The sequence below is a fragment of the Mus musculus genome, chromosome 1 (genome assembly GCF_000001635.26).
Source record: "Mus musculus strain C57BL/6J chromosome 1, GRCm38.p6 C57BL/6J".
Lineage (NCBI taxonomy): Eukaryota > Metazoa > Chordata > Mammalia > Rodentia > Muridae > Mus > Mus musculus.
In genome coordinates, this window is record NC_000067.6 from 154905382 (window position 1) to 154930249 (window position 24868).

The 24868-nt window shown below is 42.2% G+C and overlaps 2 long non-coding RNA genes across 2 annotated transcripts; one reads left to right on the plus strand and one right to left on the minus strand.

The window, feature by feature from the left end:
- Positions 1-398: 398 nt before the first annotated feature.
- Gm30521 lies at positions 399-23817 on the minus strand. Its single transcript, XR_387489.2, has 7 exons — positions 23587-23817; positions 22070-22150; positions 20966-21154; positions 13758-13928; positions 6086-6264; positions 4488-4567; positions 399-426 (listed from the first exon to the last, which is right to left on the minus strand). It is a non-coding gene; the product is annotated as a predicted gene, 30521 (long non-coding RNA).
- Positions 6462-9115, plus strand: Gm41976. Its single transcript, XR_878616.2, has 3 exons — positions 6462-6497; positions 7827-7950; positions 8504-9115. It is a non-coding gene; the product is annotated as a predicted gene, 41976 (long non-coding RNA).
- Positions 23818-24868: the final 1051 nt, after the last annotated feature.

Sequence of the window (24868 nt, forward strand, 5' to 3'; positions counted from 1 at the left end):
CGCCCTGCCTTAACCACTTGATAACATGTGAAAAGGAACAAAAGGGCTCCTAACACCAGAAAAAATTCAAGGCCAAATATACCTTGCAAAGCCATTTTCCACTTTACTTCTGATAGACTGTCTTGAATTTCCTTAGAAAGTTCAAGATCAGACTTACCTCGTAAAGCTGTACTCACTGGTACTCTCGTTCCCCAGCTGAAAAGTTCTGAATTCATACAGTTGAATCCTTCTTAACAGTCTGCTTTACGGGAACCTTTATTACCGCGACCCGCAGTTCTGGTTCTGGAATGAGGGATCTTCCTTGCGCCAGTCCCGAGTTTTTTCTCGTCCCGGAATTCGGCACCAATTGTTATTCGCGTTCTCACGCCCGGCCAGGAAAGACGCAACAAACCAGAATCTTCTGCGGCAAAGCTTTATTGCTTACATCTTCAGGAGCCAGAGTGCAAGAAGCAAGAGAGAGAGAAAACGAAACCCGTCCCTATTAAGGAGAATTATCCTTCGCCTCGGACGTGTCACTCCCTGATTGGCTGCAGCCCATCGGCCGAGTTGACGTCACGGGGAAGGCAGAGTACAAGTAGTCACAAAATACCCTTGGCACATGCGCAGATTATTTGTTTACCACTTAGAACACAGCTGTCAGCGCCATCTTGTAACGGCGAATGTGGGCGCAGCTCCCAACATCCACATATACATTACATACACACATAATAATAAAAACAAAAAACTGTAATTAAAAAAAGCTACATGTTCTGACTATTAAAACACAGAGAAGGTCTAAAAATATTAAAATAAGCTCACTGCCTTATGGAAATTGATAATAAATAGATATAACATCAAGGAGCAGGAAAGATAACTCAGTGGTTAAGAGCACTGGATGCTCTTCCGGAGGACTTGAGTGTTGATTCTCAGCACCCATATGGCAGATCCCAACTATCTGTAACTCCAGCTCCAGGGGACTCAACACACTCTTCTGGCCTCCACAACACCACACATGCAAGTGGTCCAAGCATGTGTGCAAGTAAAATATACATGCATGTAAATTTAAATTAATGTTATTAGAAAGGAAGCAGGCCTAACTCTGCTGACAAGGGATACATGACTGTATAAGTAAACAAAAGATAATATATCTAGTATAATATATTTCATATATATCCTTTATATAATTATATATTATATTATATATATTATATACATATTATATATGTGACTTCAAAATAGATCAGGATTAATTTTAGGGTTGAGCCAAAGGTCTAAATCATGAACCCACAAACCAAAGTCCCAAATCCAGAATCTTACAAAATGAAGGAATACCAAAGTCTTCTCTGTAAAATTTAGGGGTGGGATAAATAAACACTCTCTCACTTGGCACTCAACATTGTGTTGGCCCCAACATCACTGCATTACACAATCAAAACAGGAACAAGAATTAGAATAAGAAAAGAAATCTATTTGTATTTTATGTGATCTCAAAAGTGGAGGGGGGAGGGGGGAATGGAAATTTTTTTCATAGAAATTCTCCCAGCTACAAATAATGAAGTACAATAAAGTAGAAGGTATTGAAGCTATCGCTATCGCATGCAAAGAAACCCAATAAACCCAACAGTAGAGAAAACATCTACTGCATCAATAATTAATGCCTGGGCTAAGCATAGAAGACTATAAAATAATTTCAAACGCAAAGTAGATTCGAGTAAATGAAGTGCTGATAGACTCCACATCCTAGAGATGCTCTGTTCTGTTTTGGTTTGAGGTTTTTGGGAAGAGAGATGGGAATAAATTTATTTTATCTGTCTGTAAACCACATGTTTAATAGTTAGGGCTTTTTTTTCATATGTATTGAGCTGTGGAGATGGCTCATTGGGTAAAGTGCTTGCTGTAAAAACATGAGGACCTGAGTCTGGAATCATAGCACCCATGTAATAAGTTGGGTTTGACAGCACATGCCTATACTTAATCTGGAGAGAGAGAGACAGGACGAGCCTCATACTGGCTGGAAAGCCACTCTGGTCAAAAAGTGAGTAACTTACTAGTTCAGTGATACACCCTGTCTCAGGAGAAATAAGGTGGAAAGGGTGAGAAGACATCCAACATCAGCCTGGGACTTCAACCTGCATGGGTGTGTGTGTGTGTGAGAGAGAGAGAGAGAGAGAGAGAGAGAGAGAGAGAGAGAGAGGCAGAGAGAGAGAGAGAGAGAGAAAGAGAGATGCACACACACATATTATACCACCCACCCACACATACACACACACACACACACACATACACTAGATGCACATACACACTATACCACACACACTCACATACACACAAACACACCAGATACACAGAAACACACCAGATACACACAACCAAGTCACTAATGAAATATAGCCACCTTCTAGTTTAGAATCACTGTGGCCATGATGAAAAGAAGGTCAGTTTTTAATAAGACATTTTTAATAGTGTAAGCCAACCTCAATAAAAAAAAAATCAGGCAATTATTTTATCTTGACTTGATTATAATGTTTAGTTGGAAAATAAACCAACATAAACAAAATCTCTAAAAAATAATAATAAAATAAAAGCCAGGGTAAAGAAAATGGTCTGTCAGAATCCAACCCAATAAGTCTCAATAACTAAGATTTAGCTTTTGTCACATTAACAGAAAATAAAATCTGGAAAATGATCCAGTAAATCTGGTCACAGGTTTCATTAAAAGATAGTATCTCAGATCTGTGGAGTGACGTGTGGACATCTTAGTAAATGATATAAGTATACTCCAGAAGAAATCCCTAATGCATCACAGTTCTTAAATTTTCTTATTTCTTAGGGGTGTGTGTGTGTGTGTGTGTGTGTGTATGTGTGTGTGTGTGTGTGAGCATGTGCAATGTCAGAGGAGGGGGCCATGCATATCATGCATATCATAGCATGCATGTGAAGATCAGAGGACAACTTTCTGATGTAAATCCTCCTCTTTCCCTTCGACACAGGTTCCAGGAACTGAACTCAGAGGCCAGGTTTGCACATCCAGAGCTTTACCCACTGCCCCTTGATCAGAGATGTCAATATCTTTAATATTTAAAGAGACCATGGAGAAACTCTTCTATTTCTTGAACTATGGGAAATCTTCCTGTGACTTAAAGCTCTAAAGCCGTTATTTCAATTAATAAATATTATTGCATAAGCTTTCTGCAAAAGAAAAAAAGACAAGTAACATAGCTGGACAAACTATTAACAATTTATGATGTTTATACTTAATATAGATAGAAAAGGCACCTAAAAATAGAAAGCAAAGAGGCCAGTAACATTTTCTTTAATTGTTTTACATGTATGTATTACAAAGATGTGAACTGAGCTTTGTTGGGAAGGCCCAGGAAAGTCCTTGACATGTGAGGGCATGCTTAGCCTCACAGTTAAGGTTGTTTTGGGGTTTTTTTGTTTTGTTTTGTTTTATACCAGTTTAACATATCTTATTGGTAAAGCTTGTGGGAAGGCAGAACACCGCCCTATGAAAACAAATTTGACAATATCTAGAAACGTCTTAGTATTCAAGGCTTCCATAGCCATGTTGAGTGGATTGGATTCACAAGCCAACTCAAAAAACTTCCTACTAACAGCCAAAGATAAGAATATCTGATCAACTGAGACACATTCTCTGTGAACTCATTATGGGTAGAAAGCATTTACAGATGCCTCTTGAAAACCAACACATTCTTTTTAAGACAAAAAATGGCAATTAAGGGTAACATTCAGGGTTTTCAATGACTTTTCTGATGCAAACTGATGAGGGAAAGCTGGTGGGAGTCAGTTTTTCTTTTAGTGGGACATCAGTTCCCAAGGATAGAAGCCACGGAAATAGGACATCTTCATTTTGCATCTTCCAGTGAGTTAGGAATGATTGTGAAGGGTGAACAAGCGCCCCAAAAGACCACTAGACGTTTATGTCCCCTGACGGGAGGGCACAGTTCCACCTGTGAAGCAGAATAGACTGGCCTCCCGAGAGTCATGTCCCTGATCCAACCTCTGGGTCTAATATCAAACTCACAGAGGAGATAAGGGACCGTATTAAACAGTGTACAGGGAAGAGAGCCACCAAACGCTGTTGAAAACGGAGCCTCTGGAACAAGAAGAGCTGGTAACTCATTAGCTTCTTGCAATGAATAGATTTAGTTTGGGTTCTGATTAAAAATAAATGAAAACAAGACCATTCATAACACAAAAGTAAGGGGAAAACACTGGATGAAATTAGATGATAATAAAGATTATTGCTTATGTTTTACGTGGTTATGTTTTAAAGGGAAAACTGACTTTGACAAATATATACTGAAACATTTATAAGGAAAGGAAAGAAGAACAGTACAGAAGAGGAAGTACCATGTGTCAATCACCATAGTAGCTACAGGACAGACACGGGGGGGGGGGGGTGTTGTAAGACTTTCTTTCACAAATGTTTGAAGTTCTCCATAATTCCATCCAGTGGCATACATTAACAGCCCTTTCATAGGTACCTGTGCATTGGAAGGTCAGGAATGGAGCACTTTGATGTAACTGTCAGTGGCAGAGAGTGAGGGATGGGACCAAGGACCTGCTGAGGAAGAAAAATAATAATACAATGAAATAACTCTGAGACATGTTAATTACATTCTATTAACAGAAGTGGCTGATTAATGCTACTCTTTAAGTTGAAAGACCCACCAAAAACAAAGGCAATGAAATACATGAATAAAACAAAAGATCGTGACTACTCTTCTGAAAGTAACTTGGAAAATTACACAAAATGCACTTATTAGTGTTGTTAACTGTAATTAGTTTGCCTGTAAGTCTCATGAGTGCTATTGCCGTCTTCCAGAGAGCGGAGTAGGTAAGGGTCTAATTACTCCATCGAAACCTCTTCATGCCACAGACAGTTCCCAAAAGAAGTACAAATAGCCAATAAACAAATGTTCAACATCCTGAGTCACTGGGGAAATGCCAATCAAAATTACACTGGGATTCCTTCTCATCCCAGTCAGAATGGCTGCTATCAAGGAAACTAACAAAAAAAATACTATCAAGAATGCAAGGTTGGGGTTCCTTATAAAACTGTTGATGGGAATAGATATTAATCCAGCCACTGTGGAAATTGATACAGAAGTTTCTCAAAATAACGAAAATGGAACTACCATGTGATCTCTCTGTATAGACTTTTTGGTATAAACTCAAAGCCATCAAAATCGGCATATGCTAGATATAGTTGTATGTTCATGTTCAGTGCAGCACTGTTCACAACAACCAAGTTACAGAAGCAGCCGAGGCTCCAATCAACAAACACATGAACAAATAAAATATACTATCATAAACAATGGAGTTAATTTAGCCACTAACACCACCAAAATTATGCCATCTACAAGCAAACGAGTATTATACAAAATAAACCAGACTCAAGACAAATGTCACTTATTTTCTCTCATATGCAAAAATCCAAATTTCTAAGGTAAAACAGAAACTATTTTGGAAAATAAAGGGGACCACCAGGAGAGAGGGAAACAGTAAAATGTAAGGGTCACATACATCACAATGTATTATATACGTATATGAAAATATCAACCATTCATTTATACAATTGATATATGCTGTTTAAAAAATCTTCATTACCTATACTCATCTCTTAAGAGTCTTGAAAGTCTCTTAGCTTCTTCAAACATGCTGAATCTTTAGGGCTCCCTCTTTCCTCTACCAGTAGCTTATATGCTTCTAACCACCCTGCTCCAAGATTAACAGCTTCCTGATTGTGCTGGTTTGAATAAGAATGGCCCCCATAGGCGCATATATTTGAATGCCATTCAAGTGAAGTGGAACTTTTTAATAGGATTAGAAGGATTAGGAGGTGTGGCCTTGTTGGAAGAAGTGTCACTGGGAATAGGCTTTGAGATTTTAAAAGTCCATGTCAGGTCTTCTCTTCTCTCTCTCTCTCTCTCTCTCTCTCTCTCTCTCTCTCTCTCTCTCTCTCTCTCTCTCTCTCTCTCTCTCTCTCTCCAGCAGGATGTGTCTCTCAGCTCTGTCTCTAGCTTCATACCTGTCTGCTACTATGCCCCCCACCACCATGATGATAGTATAGTGGACTAACCTGTTTGCAAGAATTATCTTGGTCATGATACCTCTTCACAGCCGTGACTAAGATGCTGATGAAGTTTACATCCGCAACTCATAGTCTGTGACCTGAGGCCGGCTTGTGAACTTTACAAAGATTTAAGGAACGAAAAGGGCAACTGAGTTCCTCCTACAATGGAAGAATCCAATTTTTTCCTGAAATATAAAATTGCAACATCAGAATCCAAAATTGAAGGTCAAGCACTGGGGAGAGAGAAAGAAAACGAAGAGGAAGGAAGGGAGTGACTTCAGTGAAGCACAGTCCAAGGGAAGGGGGAACCTCGGGAAGGGGGAACCTCGGGAAGGGGGAACCTCGGGAAGGGGGAACCTCGGGAAGGGAGAACCTCGGGAAGGGGGAACCTCAAGAGATGCTTCACGCAGGGATTCAGGTTGTAGTGCGGCACCTCCCACTCTCCACCTAAAAATTTGTCTTGAACACCAGAACCAAACCACAGATTATTTTCTTAGTAGATTTCACTGGTGACTGCTCAGTGACTACAGTGGCAGCTGGTTTGGTGGTTTCTAAGTTCTCTGCATTTGGATCTTCCCTGACACTCTGAAGACAAACAAATTGCTTGGATCAGAACATACTCATTGTACTTTTGCTTTGTGCCCATGTTCATCTGTAGACTCTTGACAGGAGCAAAGACTGAAGCTTAATTGACGTCTAACATCATAGGCAGGGAAGAAGCAGCGTTGCTGGGTATTATGCCTATCTCTCCAGGATAGAAGCATTCTCGCAGCATTTAACAGGCTTCTCATGCTTGGAGCTAGGATGCTCCAGAAAGGATGAAACTTTCTGAGGGTTTATAGGAATCCTCTGTAAAAAAGCTGTTGGAGTAAGTCACACAAATATGCTAGAAAACTGCTTGTGACTGGATTCAACTGTAGCCCCCTCTGAACTATGCATGTCTTAGTTAAGGTTTCATTGTTGTAAAGAGACACCATGACCAAGGTAACTCTTATAACAGACAGCATTTAATTGAGGCTGGCTTACAGTTTCAGAGGTTCAGTCCATTGTTCATCATGGTAGGAAGCATGACAGCATGCAGGTAGGCATGGTGATAGAGAAGGAACTGAGAGTTCTACATCTTCATCCAAAGGCAGCAGACAGAAACTACTGTGTTTTCTGCCCTGGGCAGAGTTCAAAGCCCACCCCCACAGTCACTCACTTCTTCCAACAGGGAAATACCTCCTAATAGTGCCATTTCCCATGGGCCAACCATATTCAAACCACCACAATGTACTTTCCATTCCCAGCCCCCTCTTGTAAATTAGACAACTACTCATCATAACTAGCCCCTGTATGTTAGAACTTTTCTTTTAGAAGTCTCTACATCTTTATCAGCCACTCCACCTTCATTTTGATGTCTTCTCCCCATCTACACCAGTGACTCTCAAACTCCCTAATGAGGTGTGCCTTTAATACCATTCCTCATGTTGTGGTGATGGCAACCATAAAATTATTTCTGTTGCTACTTCATAACTGTAATCTTGCTACTGTTATAAATCATAATGTAAATATCTGTGTTTTCTGATGGTCTTTGGTAACCCCTGGTTTTTTTGTTTGTTTGTTTGTTTTTTGTTTTTTAAAGCTATTCAATGCTTCCCAAGGGGTCGCGACCCACAGGTTGAGAACCCCTGGTCTAGGCACTCCTCTGTAACAAGCAAAGTTATGTGGTTATAAACTTCAAAAGTGCATTGTTTTGTCTTTACAGTGGATCGTTTTCGAGACTCATTGCTGGCCAAAATGCCGAAACTATATGACTGTAGAATGTTTGCCCTTAAATGGGACATCTATACTACCCACTCCAAAACTCGGGGAACACCACAGAAAACGAGGTATTAAAGAATGTAAAAGCCAGCTGGAAGACAGAGGGGAAAGCAGTAGGATGCACGCCCGCAGGCATGGCATGGCCATCGCCTCACAAACCTTCAGCTGCTCTGACTGCCTGTACAAGACTGGACCTGGCAACATTGTGTCATGGAGGGGGAAATGCCTCACAAGCCCTATAGGCAGTTAATGGCTGCTTGGAAAGGAACATATTTTCTTCAGTGCTGTAGTCACTGGAAAGGTGCCGGTGTTCCTGTAAATAACCCTAATTAAAACCATCAAGTGGTTCACCAACAAATAAAATTCGTAAAAATACAAGAGAGGACCAGTTGGAGAGAGGAAGGGATCAGGGAGTAAGGGGTGTGGCAGAGAGGTAATGGGATGAATATCACTGAAATACATCATATATGTGTATGAAAACGTTATATGAATTGCATTATCACATATTGGTAATATATGCCAATTAAAGCTTACTTTAAATATTTTTTACTGAGTGTAACAGAATTTAGCTGGTATCCAGTCATTTCATTTCTAGCACAAACCAGTCTTTCCGATTCACAGTTGCTTGGTCTCTTTTGGACTTAATATCGTTCCTGTGAGATGGGTGCTCTTCTGCATATCATCCCCTTACCAAGGATGCCCTGCTTCGCTGGGAAGAGGCAGCTGGTGCCCTGCCTTCCAGGATGCACGCTTGGTCTTTGAGTTGCCCTCTTTCCTAATTGGGCTCCACTGAGAGGTACCGCCCCCATCTGGTCCTCACCATTCATTTCCCTGCTTCAGCTTTGCACTGCCTTCCCCTTGTACAATCCTATTGGCTCATTCTTACTCACATCTGCAGTCCTTATGAGAACCGTGGGAAGTCTCTACATGGCCCCTCCCTCTGTCTAGAGAGCATGTGATCTGAGAGGCACCTCGAAGCTGTCCTCAGACCTGCCAGCTAGGTTTGCTCAGGTATCACTCTTCTTCCTCCCCGGGGCCCTACTGAAGACAGACCGACCTACCCGGTCCTGGAAGAGGGGTGTGAATGGGACTCTTTACAACCCTCCTACAACATCCACTGCCCAGCCTCAACCCTTCAACCATAATTCAGCCCAGCGGCAATGAAGATGCTGAAGACCTCTTCAAGAAATCACAGCAGGCACCTAAGTCCCAACATCATCCGCTGTACTTTTTATCCTCCTCCCCCCAGCTGGTCACATTTTTATCTCCCTTTGAGTGGAAAATAAATTATGTCATCCTGCCTTCTAAATTTTCAGCTCTCTACACTCTGGCTCTTGATATTTAAAGCCGAGATTTTTTAATTTTTTTTAATTTGTTTAAAGAATCAGCTTTAAGATTACTGTTTATGCTCTAGCAAAGAAGACCCAGTCTCCAAAACAAAGCAATTAGTCCACCGTCTTCAGAATGTCTCTAATGGTCCCCCTCCCTCCCTGGTCATCCCGTTCACGCAGCGGCCCTCAACCAGGTAACCCATTCACAGCTATTGGGTTACCTGGTTGAGGATCTGTACTGGCTGCAAGCAGAGTGGAGATTCTCTGAAAGGCAATTCCAGGGCCTTCAGACTGCTAAGGCTACCGGGTGAGTCATTTGCATGAGCTGAGAGAAATAGGAAGATTTTAAGATGGGCAGGCTCTCAGGACAAGAGAGAGAGAGAGAGAGAGAGAGAGAGAGAGAGAGAGAGAGAGAGAGAGAGAGAGAGAGAGAGAGACTGACTTGAATCTGCGGCCACATGAGGCAGAAGTCTGCCCCTCCCTACTGTTCAGACACTCTCTATTTCTCTACAGCCCTCTCTGTACTCGTTTGTCTGTTTTTATTTTCTACCTTGACATAAAAAATAGGTAACTTTTTCCTAAAAGATATATATATAAATCAAATAAAATCATGTTTATGTGCCCCAGTTTTATGTCTTTTCAGATACTTTTGACAGTTCCATCCTTAACAAGTGTAACTCACTGTTCTTTCAGGAAATTGAAAGTGAGTATCCCCAGAAGTTAGGGAGCAAACCACATGTGTGTTCCTTCACCCTCTCTACCCACCCCCCAAGTCTCCAAAGAGGGATGGCTCAACGTTTCCAGCTTGCTAAATGTCACAAGAGATATTTAGGTTTGGCACATAAAGAACACCCAAAGATGGTGAGGGACTGAGGCAAAATATGGAATTATTCCTTAGGATCTTTAAAAATGAGGAGTCTTAGCCTCATTTTTAAAGAACCTATCTTCTCCCATGGCCTAAGATTACCAAGAGCCAGTGCCACGGCTCCTGGGTCTATGAACAGGGCCACGCTGCTCCGAGCTCTCTTGCCATTTCCAGTTATCCTGCAATAGCAACACTATGAGGAACTGGCTGCATGCCTTGAGATCTGCTCATCTGCTCCCTGTTGCCCCACCAATTAGACCTTGAGTTAGCCACACAGAGCCCAGTAAACAGCTATGGGGAAAAAAAACATCATTGTAGTAGCTATGTGCAGAATGGAGCCAGCCAGAGTCAATCTTTAGTCGAGGTGTCACACTGACCACTACCAAAGATTTGGCAGTGGTGTCTTCCTCATGTACTTAGGGAAGGGAGCTCGTGTGTGCTCTCATGTTCATAGTTGGGTAGGGGTGTGGTGTGTGTGTGTGTGTGTGTGTGTGTGTGTGTGTGTGTGTGTGTGTGTGTGTGTGTGATAGCTATGTATGTAAAGGGTGTGTGTTTGTGGTGGGTATGAGTGTAGTGTATGAGACTTGTGGGGAGGGGGCTTGTAAGCTCCTTTGAACTTTGTGGAAATTCCATGGCGTCTAGGCTCCTTAAGAATCTAGACTCTCCCAAAGAGTATTTGTATTTCCTTATGACAAGCTCCCAGAGGGACAACCAACTGAAGATTGTTTAAACTACACTTTTGAGTTGTGACTTCAGAGACTAGAGAAATTGTGTAAGTGCTAGTCTGCCTGTGCGGGAGGGTGGGCATGGAGTTAGAAATTCCCAGGGTGAGTTTTTTCCACTCCACTTAGAACCAAGGCTGAGAGAGGTTCTCACTCCTAACTGCAATACCCACCACAAACACTTACCATCAGGACACTTAAGAAACTAGCCTTGGATGGGATGGGGACAGCGGAGATGACTCAGAAAATAAGGACAAGAGTTCAGATCCCCAGCACCCATATGACAGGCCAGTGGTGGTAGTGAATGCCTGTGATCCCAGCAAGATGGAGATAGGCAGATCTACGGAGCCCACTAGACATCCAGCCTAGCAGAACTGCTTAGCTCCTGGTGCAGTGAGAGACCATGTTTCAAAACTCAAGGAAGACATTGATGCCAACCTCTGACCTGTACTCATACATATGTGTATACCTGCATGCATACTTCCACATGCATACACACACACAAGCTAGCCTTTGAAGGTCCTGGTAACGTTATGTGGGGGTGTCCAATCACACCATACTTTGATCCGTGCTGGCTTTGGCTGAGTAACATCAAGCAGATTTCACTTTGAAACTCACACTCTCTTTTACCTCAGTGGGAAGGCAGCTTCCTCAACTCAGATTTCTTATTTATCATTTTTGGTCTCGCAGAATTTCTGCAACCTGCCTGCCAGTTCTTTCACTCATGTAGAAGATGGATTTTTTTTATGTAATTGGCATTTTAAGATATCGTCTATGAAGAATCATTTAGTCTATCATGTGCACTTATTAACTTTCGTACTTGTCAATTGAAATAATTTATTGCAAGTATGAATAAATAAAGCAGGTAAGGCATAGTCATGTAGTTTAATAGTTTACAATCTTTGCAACCTCTGACAGTAATTCAGAAAAAATCACACACACACAGGTAATATACATACACACACACACACGCATGCACACATACAAACCCATGCACACAGACACACACATGCACACATACAAACCCATGCACACACACACACAGACACACACATGCACACATACAAACTCATGCACACACACACACACACACACACATGCACACATACAAACCCATGCACACACACACACACACACATGCACACATACACACACACACACATGCACACATACAAACCCATGCACACACACACACACATGCACACACACAAACCCATGCACACACACACACATGCACACATACACACACACACATACACACACATGCACACATACACACACACACATACACACACATGCACACACAGAGACACACACACAGAGACACACACATGCACACATACGAGAATTTTCCAAAGATGACCACAATAGGATCTCCCATTACTCGCACTTCTTTACAGTGTGTGTGGGCCCTCCTCCAGCACAGTCTCTTGTGTTTTCTCATTTCGAGACTGGATGTGTGCAGAGCAGATGTGAGGCTTCATGACTCACGAGGTGATGTCACAAGAACGCCATCTGCTTCTGCTTTGCTCCCCTGAGGGACTTGCTCCTAATACCCAGCTACCGAATTGTGAGGAAGACCACTGAACCCCTTACAGAGGGTTGAATTCTCATCTGATAGCCAATGATAGTCATCTGGCAAATGGATATGGTTTCACTCAACAACTCTACCTCCTGATCATCAAACTGTTCTCTTCCTTGAAGGGTCCACACCTCATGGAGCAGAGGTCATCTCAACTGTGCACAGTTTAAAAAGAATAAAAGCTTTCCTATGTCACTTGGTGCTGAGTGGTTTATTACACAGCAATAATAAGTAGTATGTGTGAGGGATACAGAGACATGAAATTTAATTAAGGCCGTATATGAGGTTTAAGTTTGCCTCTTAACAGTTGCAGAGCTAAATAACCACTTATGGACACCTCTGTTTTCACATCTCACTGTGAACGACATTGATAATAGCAATGACAGCAAGAACATTGGCACTGTCTACTTCACAGTGCTGTTAAATTAGGTGGGAAAAGGACTTTTGAAATTGTACAACACTATAACAAATGTAAAACATTATTTCAGTTTCTGGCATGCTCTTGGGATATCTTTACTGAAACAAAACCTAAATCTTCCCATAACTACTGCCTATAACCGTCTCCAAAAACAAAGAAACAAGCCTAACTCTTCTTCCACCTCACAATAGCTTAAGAAACAGGAGATACCCACTCCCCTGCCCGCTGAGTCCTCTGGGGCACACCCAGCTGCCCAAAACAGTGCTCTGCATGCCCAGAGCTCCGTTGTCTGCCCACCTTTCTGCCTGCTTTCATCAGACCAGCAGAATCAGGAACATACAGACAGGAACCTAGTATAACTGTCTCCTGAGAGGCTTCATCCAACACCAGATGGAAACAGATGCAGAGACCCAGAGCCAAACATCAGGCAGAGCTTGGGGAGTCTTGTGAAAGAGCTAGGGATGGAATTGAGCCAGCTGGAGGAGTCAAGGACAGCACAGGAAGACCGATAGAGTCAACTAACCTGTGACCATGGAGGCTCAGAAACTGAACCACCAACCAAAAAGCATGCATGGCTAGACCTAGGCTCCCTACATATGTGTAGCAGATGTGCAGCTTGGTCATCATGTGGGTTTCTTAACAACTGCAGTGTGAACTGCCTCAGACTCTGTTGCCTGCCATTGGATCCACCTTTCCCTACCTGGACTGCTTCTGAGGAAGAGGATATGCCCAGTTTTGCTGGGAATAGATATCCCAGAGTGGGGTGGTATCCAAGGGGGGACTTTCCCCTTTTATGAGAAGGAAAGGGGAGAGAGTTGGAGGAGGGTTTTGTAAGGGCGGGACTGGGAGGAGAGGAGGGAAGGGCTGCGATTGGGATTTAAAGTGAATAAAAATAAATAAATTATTGGGAAAAGAAAAGAAAAGAAATGGGAGATAGCCCCCAATGACTTTAGATACCGGCATTGTCTTCAGCTTCAAGATGTTCACAAGTCTTTGTTCTTCTCGTTCTGTGTTACATAGTCCTAGGTATGGTTGTGTCTGGCTGGGCTTCTGTGAAGGGTCTCTTTGCCTTTCAACATCTCTGGATCACTACATTAGAAGTAGAGAGTGCTGTCCCCTTTCAGAAAACTGTACACAAGGAGAAAAGTGAGCTGTATCTGCAGCCTATACCTAATGCCAGACTATTATCCCACAAAGCAAGCTGTATCTATAGCCTGTACCTAATATCAGACTATTGTCCCACAAAGTAAGCTCTATCTGCAGCCTGTACCTAATATCAGACTATTGTCCCATGAAGTGGGCTGTATCTGCAGCCTGTACCTAATATCAAATGATTGTCCCATGAAGTTGGCTGTATCTGCAGCTTGCACCTAATATCAGACGATTGTCCCATGAAGCGAGCTGTATCTGCAGCCTGCACCTAATATCATACTATTGTCCCATGAAGCGAGCTGTATCTGCAGCCTGTACCTAATGCCAGACTACTGTCCCTTCCACACTCCCCCATACTCACTTCCCTGACCCACTTCACCTCCTCTCTTGCTCTTCTTTTTAAGGACTATTAAATATGTCTATTTTGCATTAAATATGTCTAATGCAAAAGAGAAAATGGCATGAAAATTTTCACACCCCAACATGCATACTAGTAAGACAGAATTTTGGGCTGCAGATTAGACAGAAAGACTCCTTTACACCCCTGCAAATGCTGGGCATTGACCTAGGAATGTCTTTTTTTTCTTCTTTTTATCATTTGAGAGTTTCATAAATGCATATAATGTGTTTTGATCAAATCCACTCCTCCCCGTCTCTCCCTTCCATTCCTCTCTGCCCCTCATCCACCATTCTCTCCAAATTTCATGTGCTTCTTTTGAAAACGCAGAGTGCACTTGGTACTGCCTGGATGTGCACCAGAATTGGGCCATCTGTTGGCATACCGGCAGCCTATCAAGAGCACATTCCTGAAAAACACGGTCTCTCCTTCCAACAGTCATCTACTGTTAGTAGGACCCCCATGACCCCCTTGCCCATCCATCCTGAGAGTTTGCCTGGCTTGATTAGATGCAGGTATCAGTCATAGCTGCTGTAAGTCCATGTGTGAAACTGCCCTGTCATGTCCATATAACACTATGTCACTGTGGATAAGTACTATTTCTGGCTCTTAGAGTCCTTCGGTTTCCTCCTCTATGATTATTGTGTCTTGGGGACTGGGCAGGGAACAGGGGATGATGTAGATATCATGTATGGCTGAGAACTCCAATCTCTTATTCTCTGCATACTGACAAGTTGTCAGTATGGGTGTTAATTACCATCTAGCATAAGTCTTTCTGATGCTATCAAGGGGAGTAAGGGGAAGCACTTAGGAGTCTGTTTATTGTTTGTCCATTTAGCAAAATAATAGTTATAGGTTCCCCCTAGGGCCTATGACCTACCAAGCCAACAGCTATTGGCCCTATTAAGTTGCCATCTTGTAGGGCAGGCCTTAAGTCCAACCAGAATATATTTGGTTACCTCCATAACATTAGAGCCACTACTGCACCAGTAGGCATATCTGTCTAAGCTTAGGAGACTATGATCAACTAATATATTACAAAGCTCAGCATCTCAGGGCTTTGTCGATCTCATTTCACTCAGCTCAACTCTCCTTCTCCTGCAATGCAACCGCTAACTCTTTGCCTGTTGTACAAAGCCTCCAGTGGCTCTCCTATGGCACACGAGTGGAAAACATTAAGCTGGAGCTGAGAGGGCGGTTGTGCAGCTAAAGAAACCCTTAGCGATCACTCAATCCTTCCCTTCATTTGAAACGCACTACCTGTGACCTTGAGAAAAAACTACCTCAAAGCCATAGCTAGTAAAGAGTCCACTAATCACTTTTTTTAAAAACTTCCTCTCACTTGGAAAGAAGAAAAATGAGGCAACACTGTCACACAGCCCTGAGAGACAGAACTTAGAAGAATGTATTTGTTCCAAGTTCTCTTAGAGTTTTGCCGTCAAAACCCTCAGGTGTCTCAGGGAAGAGGAACCACAGTCACTAGACGTGGTGAGGGTAGACCAAAGGCAGAGCCAAACAGCCTAGCTCGCTTAGCTCTGTGAAAACGTAGGTGAATGGTTTCATGTTTGACAGTTGTCAGGGCCTGAGCGGGAACAATCATCTGAGCAGCACAAGAGAGAGGACAACTTGGCAATTGGTACAAGCGAGGGAATCCAGAAAAGGTAGAATGAAGGTTGAGCGTTATTAGGGTCCAGCACACTCTCCGCTCTCCCATAGGCAGAGCTGGACGCTTGGTGTGGATGGTAATCCTGGCTGGGACAGTCACACGAGCCTCCTATGCTTCCCCTGCTCCATCTTCAGCTTTTGTGATTATTTATAACAACACACATATACACATCCTCCCACAGACATGAAAATCCCTCTCTGAAAGCCTGCTTTATCCTTTTTAATTAATACCAAAGGCAATTAAGTCATGGTGTGCTCCCATTACCTGCCAAGTCTAGCTATTTATAATATAAGAATGGAACTTCAGCTTGTATTATTTTGTTCATATGCAGCCTCTGAAAAACAATTTCTTTGGTTCCCCAACATACAAACTTGCCACCAGGCTGGGGGTGGAGCTGCTGTGACATGACTTTTTATTAATATTTGTATTTCTGAATGTTTTTTCCTTGATAAGCTCTTCTTAAGGACTAGGAAGCTATCTGCCCTTTACCTGAGGCTTTCCTAGAGGAGCGAGAAAAGAGTGTGGGAGATGTGTGTGCAAGGTCACTACCACATTGCAAAACACACATAACCCACTAGGCAACCTTTCCTTTGGGACACTGAGGAGCCTAACAGGAATGTGTGGCTTCTTGGAAAATATTCTATTTATTTTGCTAGGAGACATAGCAACTCAAACCACAGAGTGAGAGGAATGTACTATTGATTTGGAACAAACTTATTTTATCACCAGCAGAATACCCCAAACCTGCTATAACAAGTGAGACAAACAAACCTTGGTGATGGACAAATATCAGGCCACAGGAGATCTCAAAGTATCCAACACCCACTCCAGCTTTAAGGATAGATAGTCAAGTGATATCTAAATTGTGTGTGTGTGTGCATGTGCACGTGTGCATGTGCATGTATGTTAGTTCATATGTGTATGTACATGTATATGTGTTGCATGCCCAAGAGTGTGCAGGTATGCACTGTGTACACACACACACACATATACATAAGAAGATCGTGAACATTCTTCTATTGATTTCCACCTTACTCTCTTGAGACAGGGTTTCCCATGGACCCACCTCACCATTTCAGCTTAGCAGGCTGACCAGAGATCTCCCAGTATGCCCTGTCCTCCATTCCTAAGTGCTAAGATTACAGGCTCACGCAGCTATACCGACCCTTTTATGAATCCTGGGAACTCAAACTCACATCCTCGAGCCTGCACAAAAGATGTTCTTACCCACCGAGTGTCTCTCTAGCCCCGCTAAAAGATTTTATTAAAGAAAGGGCCTGATGCTTAATGACTGACGATCAGAGGAGAGACCACAACTATCCTAGCTAAAACCCAACCAACATCCCTTTATACAAAATGGCCTACTTTGACGAGTTGACATCTATCACGAATACTTGACTCAGTACCTCCATTTCACAAAAATCACTGGGATTTGTGCACAATGGTATGAAGCAACCATTACCTTGGATGTCGTACAATTTATCAGAAATATGAGACACTTACATGTGAAAGGAAATGCTAGAAGCAACATACAAGGAGGCCTCAATAGCAAACTCTAAAATACTTGTGTGTCGTGGAGACAAGGCCCATCCGTTCTAGTAACAAAGAACATAGCCATAAGCCCAAGGGCTTGAGAGAAAGAGAGACCCTTTATCTGACTCTCAGCAAAGTCAGATGCAGCCTTGAGTTGACAGAAACTCTGCTACATACAGAAATCAGGTATCCACTTAAGTCATCAACACTCAAGAATCAAAATGCCCTGCTTTGGAAAGGACAGGTCGATTAAAAAGGAACACTTGTAGACCTCATTCAGCTGGTAGTGGTTTCTTACAAATGTTTACAAATAACAACAAAAATGGACAGCTTAGAAATATTTGTTCTTCTCCTCCCCCACTCCCCACCTGCCCTTTGTCCTGCCTCTAAAGTGGCTCACTTGACTTAGAATTGAGATGAGGCTCTGGCTGTCACCCTTTGGACTCCTTCATTCATGGTTTCCTGAGATACTCCTATCTATCTTTACTTCTAATCCTCGGAAGCCATTGTGTGGGGTACAATTGGTTGTGAAGTACAGAAAGCTGGACTCAAACAACCCCAGTGTCTTCCAGATGCTTCTATAGCATTTCCCCAGTTGTTCATTACATCTATAGTATAGTAGGTAACTTACTGCCTCAGCAACAAGCTATCCCACCCGTGGACCAGTACCAATCACTGGGAAGCTCTCCTCTATTTGGATTTGAGTTACTCCAAATTCCAATGTTTTTCTCTTGAGGAATACAATTATACTAAAAACCAGTAGAATTCAGAGAAGACCACACGTTTCTAAAGCAAGAGAAATATCATGGATTAAGAGTAGAAAGTGGATTGTTATACTGTTATTTAAACATAGTTACCTTTGGCTGAAATGTGGTTTTATTTTCTTTTTTATTTCATTTATTTATTTTTTCTTTTATTGAAAATAGATTTTTTTCATACACTATATTCTGATTAGGTTTCTCCTCCCCTAGTATCTCCCAGTTCTCCCTCTACGTTCCCATCCAGATCCACACTCCTTCTGTCTTGCCTCAGAAAACAGGCATCTAAGGAATGATAAAATAAGATAGATACACACTTAAGAATCTCATAAAAACATAAAACCAGAAGCCATAATATAGATGCAAAAGGCCTGTAAGGGGCAGGGGAATCCCTGACACAACATTATAAACAGAGAACTTCCAACGATGCTATTGAGTGCATTTTCTGTTGGCCATCGACTGGGCATGGAGCCTTCCCTTTAAGAGTATTTTGTTTCCTCAGTGAGACTCCCTTGGAGAAAACTAAGTTTTCATTTGCAAAAGGTTATCAGTTAAAGGAATAAGTCACACCTAATCAAGTTGTTGGTCAAAGGCATCCCATGAGAATCCTCAAACAATCCACACTATTGCTAAGGCTGCTCACCACAAACTGGCAATAAGGCCCTATTGCTAAAGACAGTATCTGCACAACTCATTGAACACAGACAAGTTGAGTTGGTGTCTACCTGTGGGAGCAACCAACCAATATATGATTTGACTTGAGGCCCACTCCACAAAATGAAACCCATACCCGGACATTGCTTGAGTGACTGGGAACCAGAGACAGATAGCCCAGGGAACTGGGGTAAACCAAATACTACTGGTCCACTAAAGGTATGTAGCAATAAAATGACTCCTAATGACATTCTGCCACACTCATAGGTAAGTGTCTTGCTCAGTCATCATCAGTGAAGCTTCCTCCTGCAGCAGACAGGAGCAATACAGAGACCAACAGCCAGACATTAAACAGAGTAAGAGACCTTGGGCACACACAGCCCTAAATGGGATGTCCCCAACAAATCCCTCCCCTCAGAGCTCAGAGAATTAACTTCAACTTTTAAGTCCATCTAGATCCAGCCTGGTACTTAAACAGTGTTTAGCCCTGAGTCCTCTACTGCAAGAGCAGCGTGTATCAGCCATCGCCTGTGTCACACACTTTCAATCGTCTGTGTTCCCCTTCATTCTCTAAGTGTTTTAAGATGTCACTGTGTTTACATCTCTGTGTTCTAGCTACTTTTTCTCATTGCTATTACTAAACACGTGACCAAAACAAATGGACCTAAAGGAAGAAGGGTTTGTTTGCGCCGTATTTGTTGGTACAGTTCATTCTGACAGAGAAGGTGTGGTTGCAAGGGAATGAAGCGGCTGCTCATATTGCAACCACAGTCTGGAAACAGAAAGAGATGGATGCTGATGTTAGCAAGCCCCACCACACACACACACACACACACACACACACACACACACACACACACACACACACACCTTTTATTCCATTTTGGTGTTCTGATTCGTGAGATGGCACTGCCCACCTTCAGGACTGGTCTTCCCTGTTCAGTGAAAGCTCTCTGGAGATACGCTCACAGAAGTGTGCCTTCTAGGTGGCTCAAAACCCCGTCATGCTGACAGTGAAGACTAACTATTACCTGAAAGCCTTACCTTTAAAAATAAATAGAACACTAGACATCAACCGGTCAATGTGAAATAGAATAGGAACTTTGTGCTAGATTCTCTTTTACTACTAAGGCTGCGTTCAACTCTGTGTTAGGGCCCACGCGGCGCGGAGCGTGCTTACTCTCCACTGGAAGGAATTTTCTCTAAGTGCTTCCCACCTGCTGATGGGATAATTGATTTTTATTTTGTAATGCCTCCCGCACATCGCTGGGATTTATCCAGAAACTGTAAGAAAATGACATCTCTCAGTGTTCTCTCCCTGCTTTATACTTGAGCCCCAATTATAGATTTAAACGACTGCTTCGAAAATCTGGAAAAAGAAACACTTCTCCCCTCCCCCCACCCCCCAGGAAATCTCCTTGGTAAGATGTTAAGATGTCAGTATAGAGTTCCGTGCTATGGAAGCACGGGCTGCAACAGCCCACAAAGGACCCTCAATTTCCATTCTATATTCTTCTTTCTTGTGTCCCTAATTCAATCCCCAGGTGCTAGTAAACTTCTCTGGTAAATAAAAGAAAAGAGAGGCCTACATTCAAACAGGCATTTATCACAGTCTGTGAGACACTAAAGGTTCTGGCCATGCCCGGCTGATCATGAAATATTCAGTGAATGGACAGCCCTGAAGCTTTGTACCCTCTCGGTGGCTAGGATTCTGTCTGGGAGAGAAAGGGTGTTTTGTTTCTAATTTAACACGTTGACTCGGTGGTTATAGTCCTAAAATTTGATTGCATGCATTTGTGGTAAGGACCAATTTTGTAACTTGTTAGGAAAATAAAATGCAAGCATAGAGCTTATTTTTAAATCTTATTACTGTCAAAAGTAAATTTTAAAATAAGCTCACATGGTAGAAGAAGAGAAACAGAAAGCATGGGTCAAAAACCTTCATCTTTTTACTGCAGCAAAAAAAACCCACTCTTTTTCTCATTTGTGAACTAGGTCCACATACCTATACCTAGGGTAATCACGGGTCTCCTCTTCATCCAAGTTACGATCCTAAAGTTCAAGTTCCACATGTTTGATCAGCCTGTAGAGTGGTGAAACTGCCCAAGAAATTCCTATAGCCCATAAGATCTTCACCTCTTCTTCAGCTCAGCCTTCTCTGTGTATCTTCTGGAAAATTCTCCATCAGTGCTCACTGAAAAAAAAAAACTTCTCTCATTAACACCAATACATACGCATCGTTTTTCTTTCCCTAAACCACGTGGACAATCTTTAAAAAGAGTATGTTGGTCGTCTTTTATTTTTCTACCAAAAAAAAAAAGTTATGAAAACTGACTTTCACACTGTAAGTTATTACCAAAATAACAAATTGTTATGCTTATTTTTAAACTTGCCTTTGTCTTGTTTTTCCAAAGACGTCATAAACTCCATGAGAACAAGATCGGTAGGTAGTCTCTGCTTCCTTGGTGTTTCTTTAAAATGCCAAATGTGACAGTGGAATAAATAGGTGGTGAATGAATAAATGCGTGAATAAAGGATTTCAGAACAGCGCTCTTCGCCGGCGAAGCTGTCCAGGGTTCGGGTGCTGAGAAGAATCATAAAATCGGGCACAACCAACTAGGCAAATAACCTAAAGCCTGCAGCCCCCCAACCCTGAGAGAGCTCACTCACTGGCTGCCATGATGATCACTAAGTAACACCCACACCCGTACTTAGCCTTCCCTAGCTCACGCACCAAAATCGTAGCTTCAGAAACTATGGCCCATGACCCCGTATGGGCTCACATAACTAAACGGGGGTGTCAAAAGAAACTTGTCAGCGGTAAAGGGTTTCTAAATACATGATAATCAAACCCAAATTCAAAACCAAGGACATGGTGAAGGCAAAGAGTTTCTGGCAGCAGTCGCCTGTGTCACTTCATGCCGCTTCCCTGCAGCCTGGGTTCTAAACACAGGGAGCAGACTTGCAATGCCAGGCGCTGCCTGGTGAGATGATTCTGTTATTAACCGCAGTGTTTTCATTATACACACATATTTTTTTGTTCTTATAGGGACATAATTGTCTAATTACACGAAAAAGAGACCTTCAATATTTTCCTACCATCACTCACCTTATAAATATCTTTGAACTGGACCGTTGCTAGTAAAGAGCTTGATTTTGAAAGCTTCTGTTCGAGTTGTTGACTAGAATTCTGTAAATAATTGCCAAATGAATTTTGATTTAGGACTTAGGACAGAATTTCTTCCAAATTTTTCTGAAATGGCTCCAAACATACTTCTGCCATTTTCCATATAGATTTATGCAAAGCAGCATTCTAAGTATTAATGATTATAAAATTAAATATCAGTCAACCCTAAAGAATATTGATGAGACTTAATATCCTACAATATCAAATATTCAACCACAATTTAATTCTTTATGTAATATAAATACATCCATATCATTAGTATGCAAATTTATCTTTAATGAGCAATCAATTATAGGTATACCGAAGAATTGAATATTGTTGGGTTAGGTTGACTTGTTTTGTTTTGCTTTTGCTTTTGTTTTGTCAAGGAGCGCACCATGGCATATGTGAGGAGATCAGAGGACAAACTATGGGAATTAGTTCCCTCTCCACTACGCCAGTCCCAGGAATCAAACTGAAGTTGTCAGGCCTAACAGTAAATACCTTCAGCAATTCTCCAGCCCAAAGACTTACTTAAAATCAATTTCTTAGGGCTAGAGAAATGGCTCGGCAGTTAAGAGTACTGGTTGCTCTTCTGGAGAATCTGGCCTTGGTTCCCAGCACCCACATGGTGACTCACAACCATCTGTAACTCCACTCTACAGGATCTGATGCCCTCCTCTGGCTTCTGCAGGCACTAGGCACAGGCATAGTACACAAATATACATATAAGCAAAATACCCATACCAACTTCTTCATTTTAAAAACAAAATAAAGTTTGTGTGTGTGTGTGTTTTCATATGTGTAAGTGCACTGTGTATGGGGGTTGCACCTGCATATGCAGGCACATGTAGAGGCAAGCAGAAGTCAACCTCAGATGCTAGGCCATATATACAGTCTGCCTTTTTTATATGTAATGGGTGTATTTGCCTGCATGTATGTCTGTGTACCATGTGCATGCCTGGTGTCTGCAGAGGCCAGAAGAAGACATCGGATTCCCTGGAACTAAAATTACAGTTAGCTGCCATATGGGTGCTGTGAATGAAACCTGGGTCCTCTGGAAAAACAAGCGCTCTTGGATGCTAAAGTGTCTTTCCAGCCCCTGCCCACCTTAACTTTGAGAGAGGGTATCTTATTGGCCCGGGTTTCACTGATTAGGTTAAGGTGTCTAGCCCAGTGTTCCAGCTCTCTCCACCTCCCCAGGATGACAAGTACCTGCCACCATGCCTGGCTTTTCTTCTGCTTCTGGCAATTAATCTCGGGGTCTCATGTGTCTGTATCAAGCACTTTATATTTCCTCATTCATAAAATAAATGTCTTCATGACTTATTACCAATAAATGTTTGATTTGTGTATGTTTTATAGACCTTGGATTGTGCTAAAACTTCTCAGGAAAAGGGAGGTCACAAGTGGAAAAGGTTTAAGAAGTCCCGCCCTCTATGACCACCTCCTCATGTCACCTCCATTGGCAAGAGCTTGTCCCATGTGGTAATTCTCAAGTCCAGTGTCGAAAACAAAGGGGAAAGTAAAACATTCATCATTGTGCTACCAAAGTACATCTCACAGGAATGGCTATGCTCAGCCAATAAAAACACTATTGACTGATGAAGGGTATTTCTGATGGATATGTCTCTGAGTCTGTGCTGAAGACCTCATCTCCTTTGTGGTGATATTTGAAGAAGTGGTCTTGGTCAGTTGGTTGATTTAATGATGTCATAAGGGTCGGAACCTCATAGCGGAATAACGCCTGTAAACAAAGAGGTAATAGGACAGAATGCTTTCTCCTTTAGACCACTCGCCACCACAGTGAGGCTATAATAAAAGCATGGTCCTAACCTCACACTTCCAGCCTCTGGAACTGAGAGAAAATAAATCTCTGCTGTTTGAGCATGCCGTCTGTGGGAGTTTGCTATGTAATCTCAAACGGACCAAGACAATGTGTTCAGTCTTTATTAACTGTATAAAAGCACAGCATGCGGACTCCCGATCACTTCAACTTGAACGTGCATGCTAATGAACACGCCTCCAAACTGCAGCTTCCGCCGAGGAACAAGCAGATGCTTCAGGAATTGTAATTCCCAGTATCAAGAAAATCCAGATAAAATGCATTAAACAACATTTTCAGAGGCTGGACCACAAACAGGACAGGATTGTGAGCACTGGGTAAAAGAAGATGAGGGTAAACTTCATGTTGACTCTCACTCTCTGACTGGATGCAGTTTCCAGATTGTAGCAAGGAACCTTCCACCCAAACTCCAGTGTGAAGTTGAGGAGACAGAGATTGGAGTTGGGGACACCATGGCAGCTAAGACATTGAAGGTAAAATACTAAAAATATGGGTACTATGTGAATAAAAGTTCCCAGATATACTCATAGGATCCTCTCAAATCTATTCATGATTACTGTGGACCTATATAGGGTAAAGTCCCATGATGCTTGGGGTAAAGTCCCATGATGCTTGTAAAAAAAAAAACAAAAAAAAAAAACAAAAAAAACAAAAAAAAAAAAACAACAACAATCAGCAGATTTCTATTAGCCAAGAAATTCTCGGAGCCAATGGATCTGGAAATTGCTTGAATTTCTATCAGGCAAATAGATCATCCCTTGAAGTTCACAAAACATTCCTTAGAGGTCAAACGTGTCATAGTTTAGCAATGTGGCAAAGCCCTAGATAAAGCAGAATCCAGGCTTACCCTGAGACAGTCCACAAGATGACCCTCAAAGCCAATCTGAATGCCAAGT